This window comes from Vidua chalybeata, chromosome 13 (genome assembly GCF_026979565.1).
Source record: "Vidua chalybeata isolate OUT-0048 chromosome 13, bVidCha1 merged haplotype, whole genome shotgun sequence".
Lineage (NCBI taxonomy): Eukaryota > Metazoa > Chordata > Aves > Passeriformes > Viduidae > Vidua > Vidua chalybeata.
The window spans coordinates 17,738,457-17,762,955 of record NC_071542.1 but is presented as its reverse complement, the minus strand read 5'-3'; the positions used below and the strand labels follow the sequence as shown (position 1 = coordinate 17,762,955).

Below are 24,499 nucleotides of genomic sequence, written 5' to 3'. Positions count from 1 at the left end.
AGCATTTCTTGAAGGACATTCTTTAATCCACAGTCTTTCCTTCTAATGAATAATTGTCTTCAGAAGATAAACCCTGGCTCATGCTGTGGTCACTTAGCACCTTTCACATGATGTGGTAGGTCCATAAAGCTGGGACTGGATCTCATGTGAAATCTAGGAATCCTCCTCCTGCATCTCTTCCAGGTCCTCCTGAATCCCAGTGTCTCAGGAGAGGATGCAGGGTTTGATCATTGCTGTGCTCTGGTCATCCCATGGTGATGTCAGGATTTCCCAGATGAAGGAGCTCGAAAAGCTGTGATCCAGCACTGATTGATTTCAGGGCTCATAAGCAGAGTTGTATAAATACACCTGGCATCTACCATCCCCTCAAACCTGGATCTTCCATGATCGTGGCTAAACTGGCACAGGAGGCTGGCACTACTGGGGATCTGAAGGACACCCTGCTATGAAGGCCAGGGAGCCACACTGGAGTGAAAGTTGCACGTCAGGAGGAACTATGAAGTTTAATGACCAGTGAGGGCAGCAGGTGTCCTCAGTGATATTCCAAGCCTAGCCACTTCCAGATTTCCCTTCAAGCCTGTGAAGGGCTAGAGCTGCTGGCTGAGCTCCTGGGGCCATTCCCTGCTGTTGGACTGCACTGAGCTCACCAGGCATGGCTGATCAGCCTTTGCCATCACATCAGGAGCACATGGCAGGAGCTGCTCTCGAGATGAAGGGCCTGAGAGGGAATTGGAAGGTGCTGAGCAATGCAGGAGCCATGAGTAATCAATTGTCCAAGGGACGGTCCCCAGCACGTCCCAGTCCAAACTGGATTTCGAAACAAAAACAACCAGAGACTTCCTGCCCCTCGCTGCATCTGAGAGAGATGGGTTTTACTGAGTGGGCCACTGAGTTGAGATGAGCTAGGAGCCAAGCAAAGGGCTTGAACCAGAGCACAACCTGGCACCTATCCCAAGTTCCTTTTGAGTTTGGTTAGCATTCCCCACCCATCATTTTTCATGTGCATGTGCCACATCACTTCCTGGTTCTGATTTGCCTGCTATTTGCCCCACGGGTAGGGTGTTACCCATCGAGACTCAAAAACCAGCAAGTAACCCCTCCTCCCCCTCCTCATAAACCCCACACCCATCTCTGAGGGATCCAAGCATCCCTAGCAGGAAGGAGTCCAAGAATTCTTTATGCACATAAGAATGTCCCCTTGCCACATCATAATCCTGTTTGCTACCAGTGCCACACAGTGATGGTCCAGGTCAAACTCCAGATGTTAATAAACCTCAGTAACAACTGCTCAGAGAAAATGGAGATAATTGGTCTCATACCTGCTATTAGAAGAAAAAGCCCCAACAAAATACATGACAAAAAAAAAAGTGCTATAAAAAATGCATCTTGGTTGCTTTTAACATTCTTTTCTAAAAGCTAATTTTAGCTCTATGGCTGGAGCTTAAAGGCAGCTGCACATCTGGTGTGATCTGCCAACCTCCATGGGTCTGGCCCACAGCACTCCTGTCCTCCTGTGCTGAAAGTAAAGCCTTGGGATGCAAAACCACAAAACACAGAGGGTTAATTAATGGGGGATCCAAGATGTTTCCCTGTTCTCTCTCAGCTTTGGACAGGCTTGGATGTTGATGGCCTTGTTGCAGTCAGGTGCTGACTATAAAACAACTCCTGTTGCTGTTGCCTGGGTTGCTGGGTTATAAAAGCATTAATACTTGGCTTGTTGTCACAGTTTTTTTTTTCACTGTCTTTGCTACTGCTGTGAGCTTCACAAATGTGCTATACTTGGAAGAATTCATGAGCAACAGGCAGAAGATGTGGTCTGGGATGCTCACAGTGCTATCTGTAGGTACATTTCTGCTGCCTTTGGATCCCCATCATTACCATATATGCCCTGCAAAAATAGTTTCCAGGCAGATGTTTATATTTTGCCATTGGGTTGGCTTGGGTTCTGAGAGGATCAGATATGGTCAAATTCTGCTGCTGGTGCAGATAATGCAAATCCCCAAAAGATAAGTGAGATGAACTATCTGCATGGAGTCACAGGAATTACGCTCCAAGGAAGAATTTCCCAATAAATCAGGAATCAGAGTTGTGTGGACTAAACTCCACTCTGACCTGAGAAGCTGACATTATTGATCAGTGTTATTTCCCAGGGTATTCCAGTCCTTGCTCCCTTCCATCCACCAGTGCTTCATCATGTTACTGGTTTTCAGGAATGTGCTGTTTGTCAGACTTGCTGCTTCCTCCCACACACTGTATCAACATACAGCACCAGTGTCTGCTGGCTGCAGAACACAGGTTAACAGTTCTTAGGTGGAAATCATCTCATTCAAATACCTGAAACACAGCATCCACTTCTCTCCAGCTCCTGACTTCCACAGTATGCAGAACAATTCTGCCCAGGGACAGTCTTCTGTGCAGTGGGAATTTCACTGGGCACTTGAAGGTGCAGTGAGCAGGTCACAGCATCACCAGCTTTGCTGATAGAATGATCCAAAATTGCCACTAGCCTTTTTTGGAAATATTTTTTAAACCTCTTCAGGATGGATAATGGGCTCTGGAGAAGTGCTCCTGCAAGTTGTTTATCCCTGTCAGTCCAGGGAAGGCAGCTGAGACTGAATTTGTGAAGCTTCACACACACCCTGGCCTCTGAGCAACATTTCATCCAGGTCTTCTCTACCTGCCACCACCCCATTTGGTTTATATCCCTGTCTCCTCATGGATATCCATATATATGGATATACACATGTCACATGGATAACTCAATGAGCACTCAGAGGGCCAAGGCTGCCCTGCTCTGACACTTTGGCCTGATTTCCCCTGCAACAAAAAACATGCACAGGAGTCCACCTTGTGCCCTCCAATCTATCCTGATAAACTTTCCTGTTACTTTCTGGGTTTTAACAGACAAAGCAGTGAGCAGCAGTTATGTACAGGGAGGAAATTTATAAAATGTTAAAAACTTTACAAGGAGAGCACATCTTAAGAAAGAAAAAAAAAAAAAAAAAAGCCAGGAGTACAAACTGAGTTGTGCCAGAATCTGTTTGCTTCCTGCAAGAAGCATGGTCTCTGCAGGGCCTTGTGGTGGTGAGAAAGGAACAGCTTGGAGATGAGGATGGTGCTCATCCCCTGTGCACATACTCCAGGCATCAGGACTTCCTATATTTCATATTTTAATTTAGTGTGTGTACATGGCTTGTTTAGGTGAAACAGGCTCACCCTAAAGAGGACAGTGAGATGCTGGACCAGGCAATAACTTCATTTAGAAGGAGAAAGGAAGCAGCTGGGGAAGAGGGAAGCGGATGTGTGAAATCCCAAATCCAGCAGTTGTTACTCCAGCATTCTTCAGGAATTGCAGTGGTCTGTATAATGTGGGTAGCTTGGAGCAGCTATGCAGTAAATATTTTTCCCCAAGTACTTTTCATGCTCGAGTTTTAGGTTTTCAGAGGGATTTTTTTCTTTAAAAAAATTTTTTTTTGAAGGAAGATCAATGACTTAATGAAAAAAGTCTGAGATGCAAGAACGAGGCTATCGCTTCAAGAGTGCTTCCAGATTTACATAAATAACATTCCTGCTGCATAAACATCTTGGCAAAGGCAGAGCATCTAACCCCCCTCCTACTCTATTGGCCTCCACTAAATTCTGCAGAATATTAAAACCCCTTGATGGTAACGTGTTCTCGGCCAGAAACAAATCATTAGTTTGGATGAGGGCATCAAACTGCATCTGCTCTGTTCCCTGAAGTTCCAAGTGCAAGAGATTTAGGAGGGAGGGGAGAGGATTTCTTTGATAGAAGGATTTAGAAAAATGGCAATTGATAGAATTTTTAAGCAGATACAGAGATGAGGGGACACATCTTTCCCAGAGACACATGGGAATGGTCTGGAGTAACTAAAGGTGGAGATGGGCTCAAGCTGTGCAGTTTGGAGGTGGATCTGAATGCTCAGGAGCTTTTGTTCTGCCCACTACACATGGCTGAGATGGTCCATTGATCAACTTTATCAAGAGTCAGGAAGGGGTAAATCCAGGCTCATCTCTTAAGTGAAAAGAAGGGGAAAAAAGGAAGAGGGGAGCTGTGAAATACTGCAGGGGATTGACTCTGCCTGGCTGGCAGGAGCTGCAGTGAGGGAGGGTCTCTCCATGCTGCAGGGCCATCTCATGGGTCTGGATGTTGCCCTCATTGCCAAAACTTCCTGGAGAAGGCAGAGAAAAGGGATGGTACAGATGAAGCCAGTTTTTAATTCACCTTTGAGGTTTCTTACAATGAATTATTTTGGCATCAGTTCTATACTTCCAAAAAAGCACCACAAAGCCAAAGCTACTCAAAGCAGCTCCTACCCACCAGGGCAGCAAGACATTGATTCCACCAGAAGAACTCTCTTTTACTGGTAACATTCATGAAAATTAGGGAGAGTTGAGGGTCCTTTTCCTCTTTTCAATCCAGTCTGCCTCTCATGCTTTCTCCCTCCAGAAAGAACCACCTTTCTGCCTCCTCAGAGGTTCTCCTTTAAGCCCACAAGAACATCCTGCGTGGATCTGCAGGGACAAATGATTTCTTGAAACACACTGGTCTTAATCAAACCTAATCTCTCATGACAGGGCAGAGCAGCCTGGACATCCATTAGATTTAGCACAGCTACTCCAAGCAGTGCTGCTATGTCAAAATTATGCAACCTAGGCTTTGATAGGCTTTGGGGATTTTCTCTATGGTTCCTTATGAGCCCGTTGGTGCCCCTCACATTTCAATGACCACAATATGAACATTAAATGTATTTCCTTTCCCACAGCTGGATGCTGTCCCATCTGTTCTGAGACAGCCAAAGTGTCAAGTAAGCCAGGCAAGGCAGACAATTTTTCATGCAAATCTGTTGACTTTAGGATTTTTAAATATATGTCTTTTTAATAACCCACAGATTATCTCACCAAAAAAAAAAAAAAAAAAGGGTCATTTTCAAGACTTCCTCCAGCAGTCCTTGGCATTGTTAGCCAACATTGCAATGCACATATATTATCCTCAGAAGAAAACCTGGCAAAAGGACAGAGAGAAATGCCATGTACAGTCACTCTAATGGCTTAGCCTGGGATGTTGCATCTGACAGTGCTCAGCCTGGATGCTCCAGAGGGATGCACAGAACCCTCTAAACAACTGCATCCTCCAGGCACTCTTCAGCTGTGCAGCACAGGTGGAAGGGAGAAAAAATAGATTTAAAGCATTGCACCAGCCCCAGGCAGGGGGATCAGGATTTGTCACAGACTTGGCCTCCTTCCCTGGCACCTTCAGTGTCCCTGTGTCCCCTGGAGCAGGGTGGACAAACCCAGACACCTCCTCCAACAGCCCTGCAAGGCTGGGAAGCAGCAGCAGCACCCACAGAGTCAGGTCTCAAAAAGATTTGCACAAAGCCAAGGAAATAACCTGTTAAATCAACCTGTGTCAGAGGTGACCAGCTCAGTTTAAGCACAGAGCTCACAACTGGTTTAATTCCAAAATCAGCCAATGTCCCAGTGCAGGAACAGCCTCTGCTGAGCACACGCTGACTCAGTGCTCATCTGAGCTCTTGGAGCAAGGCAGGGATGTGAACAAATGAAGTGACTTGTGCCCATGAAACACCACACCAGTAACACAGGAGAGCCTTTCTCACCTCTGGTTTTCAAACCACCTTTTAAATCCCTTTTGCTTTTTAATGAGATGCTTCACAATAAAACAGACTGGACAAGGCAGCTGGCAAATCATCCTGTGATGAAAGCCAAGGATGTTAATTGCCTTCCTGCCTTACTTCATCAGACCCCCACCTGGCAGGAGAGGATACCCAGAGGAGTAGCTTCCAGCCTCGGGATTTCAATGCCCTTTTCCAAGAAAAACCTGCTCTGGTGGGCACCCAGAGCACACCTGGACTTACCTGGAGTCTGGGGAAGAACCAAACCGAGAAGCAACAGAACAGGAGAAAACAAAACTACTCCAGACCTACACATACCTCTCATTCTTTTAAAACTTAGGTGGATATTTGGCTTATCCAGGTGCAGGTCATTTCTCCATATTGAAGGTCTGATTTATCAGGGTCCAGAATAACTCTGGGAACCTCACACAGCCAGGACAGCAGGACACCACTGGAATAACAGGAGGAAAAGGGAACTTGCTGCATTGAGGACCTCTAACTCTTCTAAGCAGTTTCTGCTGGGTCAGCTCTGCAATCATAGGGAAAGTGTTTGCCATTTTAGCACCAAAATCACCATGGAAGAGGCAGTCATGGGCTCTGTGTGGAGACACGAAGCATCATGCAGACCCAAGACTCTGTCTTAAAAAGCAGCCCATTGCCCTTTCCCAACACACATTTTACCTGGGAATGGAGAAACCACAGCTCTCTGGATAATTGGGGAACTTTGCCACTTCCTCCAACTCCCTCCTTTAAAAGAAAAAAAATTTTTAAATCCAGCTTGTTTTCTGAGACTCTGCTTTAAAGAGCTGAGTTCCTAAACCCAGAGTGCGTGATGCAGAACAGCTGACTTTGTGTAAGGCTGTTATTAGAAACAGCCATTGCTGAGCTGGGATTTCATGGGATGCACCTCGTTTGGAGCCTGGGCAGATGCACCACGAGCGTGGGTCCATCCACACAGCCTGGCTAAGAGTGAGCAGTTTGCTGCCTTTCAGTGCCTGGGGCAGATCCTGACTCAGAGATTCCTCCACGTTGTTTTCCATGGGAGGAAGCAGGAGTTATTTTGCACAGGGTCTGAACAGACGAGTTGCCAGCTTCTTGCTGGTAAATACCACTTCCAACCTCACTTGCAGGCTCCAACAGATGTTTCTGCTTTTCAGAGTAATGGAAATTTTATGGACCATTTTCTCCTCTTCCCTGGGATGGAGCAGCAGATCCAAAATGCCCTGGGAAACACAGTGGTCTCCTCCTGAGACTCACTTCAGAGCAGTGTCTCCAGCAGATCAGGGAGAGTCCAACCACTCAGTTGGACTAAAAATTTGTCCAACTAAAACCCAACAATCTGTGGGTTGGGTTCCTCTGCAGAACCAGGCACCATCTGCCACCAGGCAGCTGCTCAAAGGCTCCACTGTCCAACAGCTTTCACTGGAGAAGCTCAGAATCCTCCTGAAGGATGAGCTGCTGGCTTCCAAGCTGAGTAGAGAGCCCAGGGGTATGCAGAAAAGTGGGTTAAAATCATTTGGGAACTGTGGTATTATTTTTATATCCTTGTGCTGGTCATCATTTGTTACAGCTGGAGAAACTAAGGCAGGTGAAGTCATTCACTGAATCAGAGCAGAGCTGGGGTTGATTGCACATGTACAAGGTACCAGTGTGCTCATCACAAGACAGGACTTACCCAAAAACACAGAGTGGTGGGACAGAGAGAGGGAAAACCTTTGCCAATGCAGACAAAGTGTGGGATAAAAGGGTCTGATGTGCATCCTGAGAATCCACATTTCCCTTGCCTCCCTCTCGTGTCCCTGGGCTCAGGCAACTGTGTGAGAACCCCAGCATCCCCCCAGATTGCTCAAATAAACCCTATGTTGCAATGCTCCTTAAGCAAAAACCAAAAAAGAAACTTGGGGAATCCCATTGACTCACAGCTGTATTAATTATTATTTTTTTCAAGGTCCCAGGAGTTAGTGAATGAGAATATTATCCCATGGGGATAGAGAACACAATGGAAACAGGAAACTTTTAAAAAGCATTTCTGTGGAGATATTATCTCAGTGCTGTAGGACACAGGATTTACTTAATTGCAGCCAAGGAAGTTTTAGATTACGCTCTGCAATGTCTGCACGAACGTCTCAGCTATCACAGGGAAGGCTCCTTGCATGGCTGTTTCCTTTAAGATATGTGCCTTACCCTGAACACGTTCACTGGAGGGGATTTGGTGATAATGCAAGAGGGCTTGGAGCACTTCAAAGCCTTAAATGAGATTCAGGGCATCACAGCCCATGATAAAGAATATGAAATTGCTTTTCTAGCAGATGACATCCTGCCTTCTCTCAGTGAAACACAAGCCTCTATTCAATGCCTTGGAGAAGTTTGAGAGGTTAACAATCCTGTTTTGGGTTCTTTTTGTGTGCATAAATATGACCAAGACAGAGGCAATGCCTCCAGGCACCTCTCTAGCAAAATCCCTCTTAATTTTCCATGCCAATAGTCCCTAGAAGGATTCAAATCCATAAGAAGCCAAATCTCTCTTCACTTAAATAAACTTATAACAGTAAGTCTCCAACCCTTTTATGTGACACACATCATGATTTTCAGAGATGGTCTAACTCCCCATTATCTATGCTTGATTAGGTCCACTTAATGAAAATGGCCATCCTCTTGAGCACTTCATTTTCTGCAGGGGCTCTCAGTACTTGAGCCTTTAACAACACTTGAACCTAATCCCACACCCCATTCCTCCAAAAAAAAAAAAAAAAAAAAAAAAAAAAAATCCACGCACAAAAATCTCAAAAAGCCAAACCAAAAAAGAGGAGAAAACTAAGTAGAACACCAGCAGTTTTATACAGCCTCAGGTAGATGAATTTCACCCTAAGCAGCACCTAAGAATGCAAGTTGCTCATAGTACAGGAATGATGCAAACTGATCCATTGCAAGTTTGTGTCCTGTGTCCCCAGTTTTTACTCCTTACCTTTCATATTCCTGCTCTTGTTGCCCTGGAGCTCTCATGGCTGGGTCACTGCAGCTTCCTGAGGGCTGTGTGTGAACCATCTCCAGCATTCCTAAACTGATGGGCATGCGAAGGTCCAGGCACCAATCTGGGATAACTCAAGCCCCTCCAGCCTTCTCTGTGATGGAAACACCACCTTTGGGTCCCCTTTGTTCACTCACTTGCCAATTCTACTGAAATCTGCTGAGGATCCAGATTGGAACCTGACCCTTCTCACATTGTTGGGCTTGGTTTGGTGGGTCCAAATATCTTGGGAGAACAGATGGATAGAAACAAACCCATTTGATATTGGGTTCATTTTAAGGGAAAACTCAGATTGTCTCCTCAGTCCTGCACTGGATTTTTCATGTGCTGTTTTTGCTCCAGCCATGTGGCCCCAGGGACATCAGGTCCACAGGGTCATTCTGCAGGTGTTCTGGCAAATGGACAATATTGAAATAATAACCAGGTCTCTCCATGCCAGGGGCTTCTCCAGCAGACCAGGGAGACATCAGCACCTCCAGCAGATCTCTGCTGAAAGGTGTTCAAAGGAATCAGCAAAATCCCATGTCAATTCGCCACAATGGAAGATTCCAACTCCAGCCTTCAGAGACAAGATACCTTGTTAATGAAACACCACCAAATGAAGCAACCCAGCTTCCCTGGATTTCTGTTAATTTAGGAAGGATGCCAGGTGATCCAAACAACAATGAGATGATGGGTTCAATGGCCTGAACTGTGTGCACACAGAGGTGTGTAGCACAACATTCCAGATGCATTCCATATACAATGGGCATAAGCTCCCAAAATCTCCAAGGCAATCATTCCACACCTTTAGACAGAACAACAGTTTAGAATTCAACTAAAAAACCCCAAAACTTTAGTTGTACATGAGAAAATGAAGAGATGCTTGTGTTTGCTTTGTTTTGGAGCAGAAAGCAGAGCACTTGTATGCAGAGTGTTCTGGATCCATTATTACATCTGTTCCACCAGATTTCCCTGCAACTGTTCCTCTTCTTTCCCAGGAACAATAAAACCCATGAGCTGCAGGCCAAGTGGCGAGTGTCCCGTGATCTGCTCCAGCTACTGAGTTTGAAGCTACTGAGAGGTTTTGACAGCCAGTATGAAATGATGCAACCCAATTAATTCCATGTGCTGGCTTTCAAGGTATCAGAAGAAGAACTGTCTTTCAAGGAACACTGGAAGAGTAAAAAACTATTAATTTTTAATCTAATTAATTATTTCCTGGTGCTGGAACAGTAAGATGAAGTGTTTGTACAGCTTCTTCTGTGCCTTTGAATGTACCCTTACACCACAGTGAGGCTTTGATTGTGCCACAGAGACCTTAAAGTCTGGCCAGGGATATCTCATGGTAGTTGACCAAGAAGATCCTTCCAAGGAGCTGGATCTCTGAGCTTCCTTCCAAAATGTGGCACTGCCAGACCCCAGCACTGGTGGCTCTGCTTCTGAACAGCCATTTAAATAGATGAGAACAGCCAGAAAAGAGCGTTTTTCTATGACACAGCCCAGAGGTTGTCAGGGGCTGAAGGTCACTTCCATCAGCACTTCAGCTGGAGCCCCTTGTTCATTTTAAGCTCGTCCAAATGCTGCCTCCTGTCACTTCCTGCCCTCACATCCTCCTTCCCCCCAGCCAGCACCAGCCCTGGCACAGTCAGTCCTGGAAAACCAAGCCCAGCACCAGCCCTCTGATGGCTTCACAGATTTTGGTGCTGTCATGAGAGCACAAGTGGCAACCCACAGCTGGGATGAAGAAGGGATGTGAAACTTTCTTTTGGCAGCATCTCTATTTCGTCGTCTTGGACTGCTCACAAAACACCACCTGAGGGACTGAAGTCAGCATCTGTTTTTTGCAAACTCAACCTTCTGCAAAGTTATGCAAACAAGAAACGACTTTGACTGGGGATGTAACAAACAAGTTCATTTTTCCAAGCCTCAAAATAAACAAAAATCTGCTTCTTTTTCTCCATGTTCCAAACCAAGATTCAAAGAGATCCTCTTTCATCCATCAACCAGTTAATCCATCCTTGTTCCTAATGTGAGGAGATATGTCCTATGGGAAAGCACATGCAGCTTTTTAAGAACATTGTGCTTCCTAAATTTTATTTTTAAACTAAATCAGAGATTCCTGAGCATTTCTATGGTGACCTGGGCAGCTTTGCTGCCCTGGCTCATGGCTGCATGGCTTCCATCAACATTCCCAGTGGCTTTAGACCAGAAAGAAGACAAAGCTATTCCCCTTCTCCACTGAACATTGCCCAAAAGCTACCTGCTTAGTTAAACTAATTCTGACTATTCCAATGGATAAAAATCCTTTTCAGTTTCTGCACCAACATAAGTTTGTTAAAGTTTGTCTTAAAATCAAAAGACTTTCTAGAATACCAATCACAGAAACATCTCCACACTTGAGCCCACAACACCACATCTATTATTAATACAACCATCATTTAGAGCTGCAATCAGAAATGGTAACAAAAATGTGTCACAGTAGTTGTTCATCTGTAAATCATATGTATTTCTCCAAAATAAATGAAGCGTACCCTGCTCTCTCTCCCTTCCAGCCCCCTGTCACAACCCCCACAACCAACCTCCAGCAGAACAAGCCATAATGCAGAACAAAAACAAAATAAAATTGAAACCTGATAAGGCCACATTCTCAGGGAGAAGCCATGTGTGAGATATTTTTGCTTAATTATTTCAAGCAATGTATGGCCCCTTGGCTGTCACCAAGGCTGGCCTGTCAGGGTAATATCATGAGGAACTATTGTGCAGAGAATCACTAGATACTTCAAGTCTTTGAGACCCTGCTAATCAGCTCATGTTTCATATTCTTTTACCAACTTTTACACTAAAATAGAGCCCTTACTGGTTTGTATCAATCTCTTTTTCTCCTCTTGTAGGTGTCACAGAGAAAGTTGGGAGCAGAGATGTGACCCTTTGCCAGTTTGCCTGTACAGACATCGCTGCTGCCACTGGCTCAAAAGCAGCTTTTCAGTCTCACCAGACCCACAGAAAATGCAGTGTAAAGTCAGGTTGCAGATAAACAGTGACTTGATTATGGCTAAAGAAATAACTCAGCAGGAGGGCATTCCAGTGCCCAGGCTCCAGCCGGTCACGCCTCAGTGCCTCGTGGATCTGGCTGAGAAGACAGGTGCTTTCAGCCCTAAATTATACAGGATATTGAAAAAGCACCCACTGATGATACTAGAAAGGGAGCTGTTTACTTTCCAAATAGTTCCCCTTTGAGCTGAGCTGGGGTTTAATATCTGGAGGGAATAATGACATGATTTTTCCTCCGTTACACAGTGGAGTACATAATACACATTGTTAAGGAACCTGCTGGGTGATGTAACTCTGCTTCCATGAGAGCTCCAGCTCTGGAGAAGGCAAAGGAAAGTCTAACTCAAACACAGCAAAACATCTTGCTGGCTAGAAAGTTTCCAAATAACTTTTTAAGTGCATTAGCAATAACAAAAAAATCCTAACCCCAAGACAGAGCTCATTAATGATGTTAAATATTTCTAAATTAAATGAATGAGGAAGGTAAGGATAGGGCTGGTGTCCTTAGTGCTGCAATACAGGGACAAATCACTTTATAGAAAATAAAGAGAAGCTGCAGAGGATCATAGAAATCCCACAACAGAGAACTGAGGAACTTCAATCGAGCGCAGAAATCTGGCAGCACTTTTAGATGGAGAAATAGAGGAGCAGAATGCTTCAGATGGCACAAAGAGCCATCCTAAGGGAAGAGAAAAGAAACCCAGAGCAGCACTCACTGCAAGGGCTGGTATCAGACAGTCCATTTTGAGGAGGAAAGTGCTGGTAAAGGGAAGCAGAGAATCTGCAGTGTTTGCAAACACCGTGTGAAGAGGTAGAGCTTGTTATGGGAGCGGAGCAGAACATCCCCTGCAGAAAGGGAGGGGGTGGGAAATGAAGAAATTTGGAAACTTAACTTCCTGGAATAATGCTTTTTAAATCTCTTAACAAGGCATAGATCATGACTTGTAAAAGGTGAACATAAAGGGAATATGAACCTCAGACTCATTCCTCCTGTGAAGTGCCATGGCAGCGATGCAGCAGCTGCCCAGGGAGTTGCATGCACTGGAAAACAAAGCCAAACACAGCTGCCCTGGGTAAAAATTGCATCCTGTGTTGTATTTTCAAACCAAACATTCAAAGAGGCTGCTGGTTTGGAAGTACTTAGTTTCCTTTGCAACACAGTAGCAATACCAGCATTCCCAACTGATAGAAACAAATAATCACCATCACAGAATGGTTTGGGTTGGAAGGGTCCTTGAAAGCCATCTCATTCCACCCCCTGCCATGGGCAGGGACACTTTCCACTATGCCAGGCTGATCCAAGCCTTGTCCAACCTGGCCTCTTCCAGAGGTGGGGCAGCCACAGCTTCTCTGGGCAACCTAAAATCAAAGCTAATAAATGGATCTTGTAGTTAACCACAGAACAGAAGAATGTCTCAGGTAATAAGTCTAAAGCTTAGCAGCAAGGGTAACCAAATCCAAGTTTCAGCAGCTGATTCTGCTCTGTCTGTGTCAGAGCATCCCTCCTGCAGGCACAGGGAAGACCCCACAAACTCATGTGCAAAGGGAATATCCTTGATTATTTTCCAGCTACTTAAAAATTCAAGATGTGCAATATCCAGTCTGTTTCCTTTCCAATACAAAGTCTAAAATTCTTCTGTGTTGAAGTGTCCAGCTACTGGTCTTACTCTTACTAGTAGGAGTTGGAATGGGGTTATGATGACTACTTTTTTTTTGGAGACTTCTTCATGCCTCAAGTTGTGACTTTCGAACTACTTAAATCCCACAAATATTCCCATTAAAATGTTTATCCAAGACAAAGATTAATCAGTTGTTTCTTCACTTTGTTTTCTGGGCTTCTCTTACACAGACTCTTGTCTACCACTGTTTCATCAGCCCAAGTGGTCATCTAGAGGGGACTGGACGTCCAGGCACTTACCATCCAAGCTTCACTCCTTGTTCCATGTACACGTCCTTGTCTTGTTTACATCTCAAAAGATGAATTTCTACCCCAATGTACATTTAGTTTGTTTATGGGAAGCTGCTTCTGTCTGCATTTCCTTGTAGAAATTTAGAAAAGGTCCTGCTGTAGCTGCTGAACTGTGAGGGGTTTGAGATGAAATGACCAAACCCATTCAACTTTGACTGGAACCAAAACACCCCACTGGAACAGCAGCAATAGTCCTTGAAGGAGCAGATGGAGTGCAGAAAATATCTTAACCTTGAGACTCCAGTGGCTGACTGTATCTGATGGAGTGAAAAACTAAAAAAAACACAGAGTCAGGTATGTTTGTCACTAAATAGTCCTGTTTCTGCCCCTTTCACCGAGAACTGAGCCACTCATTTCTGGCTGAAAACACCTCCTTTGTCCCTGATTCCCTCCTTCATCTGCTTGTTCAGAGGCTGAAATCTCTGCTCCACTCTGATTGCTCTTAATTTGTCACCCCATTCCTTTAGAATTGATGTGTTCTTACCAAATTGTGAGAAAAGCTCAAGCCTTGGCATTCCCCATCCTCAGACAGTGAGGACAAGACACTGTGAATGGTCCGTATTCAAAACTGGCTTATAAAAGTGAATACAAAAGGGATCATTTTACCAACAGTGCAAAATCCTTCAGGGCATTCAAAACTGGAACTGTGGAGTGTTGCAAGAACAGGCTGCAAGGGCAGTGGTGGAGTCCCCATCCCTGGAGGGCTCTAAAAGATGTGTGGATGTGGCACTTGGGGAAATGGGTTAGGGGTGGCCTTGGCAATGCTGGGTCAATGGGTGAACTCGATGACCTCAAAGGCATTTTCCAGCCTAAACTCTTGTGTGATTCTATGAAACTGACACCGTGAATTTCATCAGCCCTTGAACCATGATGGTAACACGAGGTAACTCACACAAAATCCACAGCTCACCCATGCTCTGAGCATGGCATCCAGCTCTGGAATTGGCCTTCCCTACATCTTACAAGTTTGTAATAAAACCAGAAGAGTGATAAAAACAGGCTGTATGCATAGAAAAGTGTATATGAATGACAACTGGAGGTAAAGCACGAAGATGAATTGAACGGAAAAGCTGAAAAGACAATTCACTCCTTTCTTGTTACATCAACAAATTATGGTAAAACTAATTAAATTATCGTCAGAAAAGGAAAGTGTGTTTCTTGCACAATAGTAATGTCATAGTGAAACTGATTGTCTGGGATGTTTCAGATCCCAGATTATGAGAGATCTGCAAAGAGCAGAGGAAGCAATGGCAGATGCTGCAGAGAGGGCTGTGGGATGGAGATGCAACAAACCAGCAGCAGCCACCAGGAGGGATCAGATATGCTGATGCGTGCCCTCATCTTAAATTCCTTTAAGCAACTACTGTCAAAGTGAGATGTCTACTATGATTGTAAAACACAAACTGAGGAAGAGAACAGGATGTCCTTGTTCCCTGTGCTTGATCCCAACCCACTGCAGATGGTGCTTGGGACTCCCACAGCCACCCCCTCCTCCCTTCCAATGGGAAAACACACAAACTACTGTCATTTTTTCCAGATTCTGGGGAAATTCAGTCTCTGTGTTGTCCTGCTCAGCGCAAAAGGCTTTGCTGCCTCTTCTAGACCTGCTTTTGTTTATTAACCAACTTCAAAGATCAAGGAGCACGTGCATGGCAGGGCTTTTTCACCAGTATTTTGCTACTTGCTTGCATTTGCACGGTCTGAATTCCGCACAGACTAACCCATGCAAAACATCTTCTTTTGTTCCTTTCAATAATGTGTAGGAATTCAAAACAACTCTATTGTAAAAACTATTAGCCCCATAATCAGGTGGTCTGGCTCTTGGCTTTCTACTTAATAGTATTTCAGAAAGCAACACAGACATTTCCCAAGGTGTTCTCCTGGAATTTAAGTGCGGTGTACAGAACTCCACATATTTATATATTCAGTGTATGGTTCCAGGTCTTGTTTCCTACCTGTTAGTTTTCCTAGGGCAATAGAAGCATGATTTACCTTGACTTTCCTCAAAGCTTTGGCCACAGCTCCTTACTCCTTCTCAGAGTGCTGTTCTGCTCCTCCTCCATTCCTGCCTCCACCTTGTGTAACAAGAACATCATGTCATTTAATATTTCTGGATTCAAGGAAAAGAAAGCCACATTTCCTAAGATCCCACATGACAACACAGCTAATTTAGTGATAATGAAGATGACGCACAGGAGGTTGGAGGGGGCCAGGAGGTTCCATCTGCCAGGCAACTGCTCAGACTGACAAAGAGCTGCTGGTTTGAGATGAAGCTTTGAACACTTTAGAAGGATACGCTTTATTCACACCTGCAGAACCCAGAAAATTCCATAAAAAACCAGAAGCAGAGCGTGTTGCACATAGCTGCCATCCCCAGCCAAGCTGGGATCTCGTTACCAAATACTCCACTGGAATTGTCCTCTGGGCAGTTCCCCATCCTTTGGGACTGATTTCCCTTGACATTTAGAAGACACTCAACATGTATCACAGGGCTTCACTTTCACAAAGGTATTAATTTCCCAAAAACCAGAATATGGCTTGTGCTCAGTCCCAACCATCTCTCTGCCCTCCCTGACCCCCAACCAGCCACACTCCATGTCTCCTCCTAGGACACAGTCTGTAAACACCAAGTCGAAACAGTCAATAAATATCAAGATAATTAGACACTCACAATCGAGATAATTAGACACTGTTGACCAACTGATCTTAGAAGAATGAGAAAGGACAAGCTCCCATTTGCCAGACATGCTGAGCACAGAGTGCTGTGAGCATGACACACATCACAGGGTGGGTGGGAGCATTTTTTGTCTTTTAAAGAGCCTCCCAAGCACAATTACCTGTGAGCAGCCCAGACAGGCAGGTCCTGTCTTAACATACCAGCACCTGGATTTCAGCAGCTGGATGAGGCATGTACAGCCCTGGCTTATATTTATGGGTCTCAAGATTTTGATGGAAAGTTATGGAATGTGTTACAGAGGTTTATTTATGTTGACATTGTGTGTTCTTTTTGTCTCTGTAATTAATTCTAAGTTTTTCTTGGTTTCTTTAGCAGAGGAACTCAAACCAGCTTGCCCTTCTGGGAGGACCTGCTTCAGCAAGAGTGATCTAGGTGTGCCTGCTCACGAGCATTCTTATCTCTGTGCTGGAGCAGTTCCTCCATCCTCACACCCTGAGGTACCAAACCTTGTGCTGCATCTTCCTTATATTCATCACCAAGGAACTACATGTACAATTTCCTTGTCCAGTATTTGCTTCATTTTAAGTTTGGAATCAAACAACTGGCAAGGAAAATCCCTCTTGGTCTTGAGCTGTCTGCAATACTCAACCTTCCAGCATTGAGGCTGAGCCTTGTCTCTAAGGTCTCTGTCCTTGTGTTACAACTGGACATAAACATCAAATCCACACAAGGTAACTGAAATTAGTAACCAGAAATCATCTTCCCCACGGTGCAAAACGCAAGAATTGCCCTTTCCAAAATCTCAGCAGTGCAGTCTTCTTCCAAACCATGGAAGCTCTCTGCTGTTCCCTAATCTTTGCCTCCCTCATGGAATTTTTGGGTGTTTCGGTACTTCCAATTCATGAGTATTCCTATAGAAGTTCTATAGGAATTTCCCATAGGAAAAGGTCTTATTTAGAGCTCTCCACTCTCAACTGGAAAAGGTTAAATTACTTAAATTTTTCCCACATTTTGGCCATCTCTCTCTACTTCTCTCTCTCTCCTTGCCTGTGATTCTCACTGGCCTACAGAGGAGTTACCAGAAATCCTCATCTTGACTCATATCTTGCTGTTACTCATCCTTAATCACATTACACCTAGACTACTGAAATATCTGCTTAAAATATTCCAGGAATTCTCCAGCTCACTTAAGCACTCGGGGTCTGGAATAATTTGGCCAGAAATGTCTCATTTTCCAGGAAATGGATGATGTCATCCCATTATCTGTCAGCTGCACTGCACTGCCCATCATCCTGGCCTTCACAGCTCTCTGCTGATTTACTCTCCTCATCCACCCACTTCACTCCAACAGATGCAAGAAGTTACAACAGTTTGGATAAAATTCTGCCATTTTCAATAATTTTGCTGAAGCCATCAAAATGTACCCCTGTAGATTATCTTTGTTTTCCCTGGAACAGAGGAAGAGTGAGAACTGACCTTCTTTGGTACTCTGGAAAGGTTGTGGTCTCCCCAGTCTCCTTGACTGATTGATGCATCCAAGAAGTTTGTGTCAAGAAGGGCTTTATAAGGCACAACTCACTTCTGAAAATCCAGAGAAAGGCAAGAACATGGGAACAGACCAGCGACAGCAGGAAATTGGGTGCTAACTCCTTATCTCACAAGGTTATGTTTTTTTGGGAATAACTAAGTGACTAGAGTTTACTCACGGAATTCAGGACAACTAAATCACAATATTACTCACAAGGAAACCAGATGTTCTGGGCTTTCCTTACCTAGTAATAGCAGCAGCATCTGGATTCTTGCAAATATACAAAATGACAGGGAATAGTGGGGAAGTCTGGATTTTTTTTTTTTTTTTAATTTGTAGGTTTTTTTCTCTACAGTAATGTGTGGAGAGAAATAGGCACCTTTTGATTAGGACAAGAAAGCATGACATTCTCAGACAACAGAAGAGATCCTGAACTGTGGTTTTAGCAGAGATTAAATTAAAATACAACAAAATATCACTAGAAAAGTAAGACCAAAAGGAAGCATCACCTGGCAACCACACTAGGTCAGTGGGGCTGTTGCACCAACCCTACTGCTGTCCTTGCAGAGACCCTACACAGGACAGAAGGAAAATCTCAGGAATGCCCTGGGGAAGGACCAGAATGGGATAATTAATTTGAAAAACATACAGTGCAAGCACACAGTGATCAAGTGCAATGAGTTCCATCAGTCATTGCTGCAATCCCTGACAGGCAAGCACAGAGGGAACCAGCTCCAACACACGTGGCAATGGGATTACCAGCATGCTTCCTTAAAAATCCTGTAGAAGACAACTGCACAACAACTATCAATAAACAGAGCATCACCATATTTCCAACTACACCTAAGGCTTGCATTAGGACAAGCTACCCAGCAGCTGTTCTTCAGGACAGCTTGCCTAAATAATTATTTCTGCGTGTATTGCAGACCTCAGTTTTTTTTTTGTTTTTTTTTTTATTTCACTCTTTTGGACCAAATTCCTTATTTATCCTCCTACTGTCCACAGCTTCTCTGGAAAGCTCCCTGCCACTTGAAGCCAGCTGGTGTGACTGTGAGCAAAACACAATGACTCCTATTCTGGATTAGCTTTTGCAGTCCCACCCTGGAGGTCTTTCTCCTTTATCTCCAACTCTTCCTTACTTCTTTTCAACATCTGGGTAGCTCTCCTGAGGCTCCAGAAATAAGCACACACTATACATCCTGTTCCTCCACCCCTCAAGACATATTGTAATGAATACAGAAAACACATGCTCCAGGATAATTTGTTATCTCATGCAGAGCCATTAGCATCAGCTTCCTTCCCTGGATGGAGTCAAGTCAAGCTCAGAGACAAGTTCTCCAGGTTGCACATGCCACATGTCTCCTTGTTCCTTCCCTCCCTCTCCTCCCATTAGGGACTATCCTTCCTGCTTATCAAGCCCAAGGAAAAAGAGCCAAACTTAGGAGGTCTCCTGAGATACTGATCTGCCTGTCCTATAATGCAAAGCAGCTTATTAGAGTCACTGGAACAACTCAAAAGCCATATAAAACCAGCACAGATTTCACTCATTCCCAGCAGCACTACAGCACCTTGCAATTCCTGGTAATAAAAAGATAACTGCACTGGCGGGATGGAGTTTGGAAGTGCTCCAGCTTGTCTCAGCTGAGGAACAGAGGGATTTCTCAGGGCTCTCATAGCTTACACCAGACACTGCAGGCACAAGGGATGGAGGAGAAGGATGGAAATCACCTACTCTGAAAACCTCAGGGATAAATTTACAAACAGACTCATACGCTGTACGCAACGAAACTGAGCTCTGACACATTGGTCAACAGGCTTCCTGTCCTCTTTTTTTGCCAGAAGCTACAAAAACTGCTCTTCTCTCCCAGTTCCAGCTCAAGGGGCTGCTGGCTCTCTTGTGCAGGCAGAACAGGCTCAATGCTTTCAGCTCTCGAGGTCACCAGATCAAGCCAGTGGCCAATACAAGTGGTAACAGAAATTTCCAAAGCTGGACCATTCTTTTTGTGAGTTGGTTTTATTCCCAGCACAGGAAAATCCTTCCTAATACAGGGAAGCTCCTGGCAAAATCAGAGTGGCTGGTAACAATTTGCATCTTTCTTCTCTCAGACCCAAGTCCAAAGCCCACCAGTGGTGGTGGGAAGCCCCACTGACTTCACCAGGCTTTGGCATGAAACCTCAGCACAAAGAGCTGATGGGAATGAAGTTTTGGAAGCATGGAGGTGGCTAACAGATCCCAGAACTTGACAAAGCACTTGGAGCCTTTGCATACAAATGCTCTTTGCTTGTTTATTGCTTCATCTGCCTGCTTGTAAGTCTTTTTAACACACCCTCTAATTCTGTTATTACAAAAAAGAGTGCATGCAAATAACTGCCTGAAGTGAACTCAAGCAGAGAACAATCCATTAACCACTGTGCTTATATTCCAAAAAGTGTTAGAAACCCTCAATAAGGAATGGTGGTTTGAGGGGAAACCCTCAGTATTCAGGCAACTGCTGCAAACACACAGCCCTGAGTTACACGAGCTGGAAGGCAGAATTCAAAATGCAAATGTTCATATTAAAACAAACTGCTAATTAAGAGCAGGCTTCATTATAGAGATTATGCATCTTTAAAGACTCCACCAGACATGCACACTTCCAGCACAAACCAGGAAGATACAGAGAAATACTCCCAGGCTGAGCCCGTTGGCTTCTTGTCCTTCCTGACCCTAAAACGGCCATTACACATCTCGGATGTTTAGTCTGGAGAACTCGGGGTCAGCTTTCGTGGGGAGCCATGAGAAAGGAGCAGCCGTGGCAGGGCCAAGTGACACCGTGCCCTGTCCCCTGCCTGGGTGAGGACGCCGGGAGCGGCTGCCAGCAGCGATCCAGCGCCGATTCCCAGGCCTCCGACGGGCTCTGCGGGCTATTCAGCAAAAACAACTCGCTCAAAAAATACCAGAAGTGACCCTGTCCAAGGATTATCTGCAAAGTCTCCCCTGCTCCTTGTATTTTTAATGAAATTAAAGTATTTTCAATAGTACAAATGTCAGGGTTTGGGCCAGACAAACAAGTTACAGAGACTGAGTGCTGAGTTTCATGGATGCAGACTGCCATAAAATTAGGAAAAAAGTGCAGAAGTCACTTGTCAGATTTTAACCCTGGAGAAATAAAAGTTGATGTAAGAAAAAAGTATTTCTCAAGGCATGGCCTCACATAATTTCCATTATTTGCCTTCTTATTGCCACCTGTTATTTTGAGAATGGTTTAAATAAAAGAAACATAGAACCAGATCTGTCATACATTATATTTTTTCTCTAAATATGGCTCTAAAAATGGCTTTTAAAAACATACAGTTAATTCATTGTAGAGAAACTTGATTTACTGAAATAACTTGACAGCCTGAACTCTAAGAGATTTCTCCAAACTTCAGAGACTGCCCTGCTGTCGAACACTGGGTCCAACACCTCCATATTCTCACCCAGAAGCAGGTGGACATCTTTTAAAGACACATTAGGCTGCTCTTTAGAACTTGTGTTGCAAGACAATCAATCCAAAAGGAAAAAATGAAGATTTGCCACATTTTTCTAAGTTGTATTAACCAGAAAAAACTGTTGGTATCAGCGACAGTTGAGCAGAACGAATTATAGAGATCAAAGTTTGAATAACTGAATTCAGAACAGCACTTGCAAATCTGATGGCAACTCAAACATTAACTTTTGACAAGGGCAACCAGAGTTTCTTTTGGCACGAAGAGCCCATTGATGCAATGTCAGTTTATTCACGCAGATGCACCTATTCTACATCCATAATGTAGCGATAAAACTGCTGCTCTTATTTGCAGCACCCTGCATGTTTTCACATCATGCTAAGAACAGAGAATGACCATTTTGCTCCTGAAACACAGGACTGAGAACAGGCATGTTCTCATCTCTGTATCTCCTGGAGACTTCTGTTTCAAAGAAGAGAAAAGAAGTCTTTCTTCTGAATGCCTACGATCATCATTGAACACACTGCCAAAACTGAAGGCTGAATACAAATTCTTACTTAGAAGAACATTAGGAATTTTGTAAAGGCACAGGGAAATAAGTCATTGCATTCAGCCAGTTCCTTCTTCTCTCACCTCCAAATAGGAAAAAAGTGGATCTGTGCTGGCTTTTTTTGAGATTAGCTAACAGTATTTTTTCCTTGTATGGTAGAGATTTCTACTATTATGGCTATTGAAGACTTGGATCCCACAGCAAACCCCCAAGAATGAGTAATGGGCTCATTTTCCATCTGCAATACTGAGCAAGAGCCAAGGGCAACCCACTGACACTGGAGGATTTGGACCATGAGTTTTGGTTTTGCATCCTGCTCTTGTCAAAGGCCATTGCTGAAAGCCTCCTAACAGGACTTTATAAAAGCGGCTTTTCGAGGTTCCATAGAAATTCAAATGAACTTATTTCCTTTGTCATGGATTTCTGAGTCATCTTTTCCAAGGGAGGGGAGAGGAAATATAATCAAAAAAGGGAATTATTCCTATTTTACAAGAGGGAGCAGATCTACACTAGTCATCCTTTATCTTGTCATCTTCCTGACCACAGTATTGTGAAAAGCCCACAAGCAGAAATGGCAACAAACATCAATGAAATACTGTGCTCTTTATATCATTAAGTCCTGCCATGAGGAGGAAGGGAACCCATGGCATCTTTCAACCCTGCCTTTGTTACTCACACCACGCCTTCTGGAAGGCACAGTACACAAAATGTTGTGCAAAACCAAGCCATTCCTGGTAGCTTAGCAAGAAGCATTCATTACAGTTCAGAAAACTTTCATTTCAGTACATCCTTGTTGACTGAGCTGACAAAATCTGAAAAAAAATCTGTCACAAGGCCAGAGCTGTCCTGTGGTGGGGGCATCCAACAGTCCTGCTCCCCTTTCCTACAAACTTCTTCACTGGGATACACCATAATTGCCAAGAACAGAAAGCTGGAAGCATGGGGAGATGGGTAGAATTGGGGGAAGGTTGTACCTAGCCCTGGGTCCTACCAACATGCCAAAATGTGGTCACAGCAAAGGGTGAAGCCACAACCTCCAGAACATGTTGGTGTCCCTCTGCAACAGGTGGTAAAGCTGCTCTTTGCTAAAATAGGGGTTATGGTCACAGCTTTTGAACTCTTCCCTTTAAGAAACATTTTATGGGAAACTGTGTTTATGGGAGCTGGCTATCATTACACCAGATCTCGGAAAAGCATAATGCTTTCTAGTGAAAGCTGAAGCAAATACCTAAACCCCAAAGCCCCCCTTTTTCCAGTAACTGAAAAGAAGACCCATTTAAATTTCTAGTCTGCACATTTCCTTCACTTTCTATCTAAAAGAAAGAGCATTTAGATACAAGGGTGTCAAGTGGTATGAATCATCTTTAAGGCATTCAGTTTAATTAGACAAGGATAAGGAGGTTTAAACAAAGTCACTGAAATCTAACTCTCTGTATGAACTCCTATCATACAGCAGACGAGTGAAATCAGTAAAAGTGAAAAAGCAATGGTTTAGCCTATTTGTTACAGCCACTACTCTTGAATAAAGTGGTTTTTATGGCCATGAACCTCCGTGGGAGCAGAAGTCAAGGTCTCAGTGACAATCCATCATTTCGGGGAAGAACCCTACTGTAACCTCACATCTGTGCGTGGCAGGAATAAGAGGCAGCTGTGAGGAGCTACTCTGAGAATAAATCCTACTCAAAACCCATGACATATCCATGCTGGGGTATGTTCTGGTAAGGCAGATGAGTCAAGGGAACTTCACCGAGTGTCAGCTCATCTCCTGCCTTGGGAACAGATGCCACCACCCCAACAGGGACAGCCAGCTGTGGAGCCAGACTTCATTTACACACTACAATAAAAGCCCAAAGTTTCTTAATAATACAAAAAACAGGCAGTGAAGGTTTAAATTCCAAGTAGATTTTTTTTTTTGATGCAGAATAGTCGACTTTGCTGATTCTGTAATAGTTTTGGGAAAAGGAGATGGGAGAGGACATGGATGAGGATAGGAAACTCTAAGAGACATGAGGCTTGAAGCTGTGCATTTTCCTCTGACAGAAAACAACAGTACCTCATTGCTACCTCCATTCAGTATCAGTCCAGATTTGTTTCAACAAGAGTGTTTCCTCCAGCACCATCTCTAAGTATGACTCTGATGCAAGGAAGAATTTAATGCAATTAGAGCAACCACCAAGGTTTCTGCCAGCAGGGGCACTTCTGCTTGGAGCACTTGATGGTCTCTTGACCCTGAAGATAAGGGGAGAACAAGAACCCAAGCAAACACCCCAAATCAAAGTCCACACATTTTTTGTGCTCCTCTCTGGGCAACCAAGTGGCACTGCTTGTTACTTCACAACCAAGAGAATCCTGCAGAGAAGGGTCTAGAGTGCCGTATCAGAATCAAAACAGCCTCAGGGAAGATCTGGTGGGTCTGTTCCAGTAAAAAGCATGGCATAAGAGGGGACAGCAGCAAAACCAGTGTGGGGAGCGAGGGAATCTCTAAGTCTGATTTTAAAGAGGAAGTCTGAATAGGAATCATTTACTACCCCCATGATTATACAAGAAAATGATATCATCAGCAAGATGAAAGACTGTACAGAGAGACAGCAACAT

General features: G+C 44.2%; 1 protein-coding gene across 8 annotated transcripts in view; it reads right to left on the bottom strand.

Moving 5' to 3' along the window:
* ASB7 (ankyrin repeat and SOCS box containing 7) overlaps window positions 1-24,499 on the bottom strand; it is a 79,671-nt gene that overhangs the window by 19,774 nt on the left and 35,398 nt on the right. For 4 of the 8 annotated variants that reach the window (XR_008433250.1, XR_008433249.1, XR_008433254.1 and 1 more), the window contains exons 8-11: window positions 17,835-17,939; window positions 15,674-15,756; window positions 6,333-6,398; window positions 5,970-6,180 (exon numbers count right to left, since the gene is read on the bottom strand). The gene's annotated coding sequence lies outside the window, so the exon portion shown is untranslated. Of the gene's footprint in view, window positions 1-4,114; window positions 4,191-4,941; window positions 5,024-5,969; window positions 6,181-6,332; window positions 6,399-15,673; window positions 15,757-17,834; window positions 17,940-24,499 lie in introns of those variants that run through there. The other 4 variants (XR_008433253.1, XR_008433252.1, XR_008433256.1 and 1 more) reach the window with 4 other exon arrangements.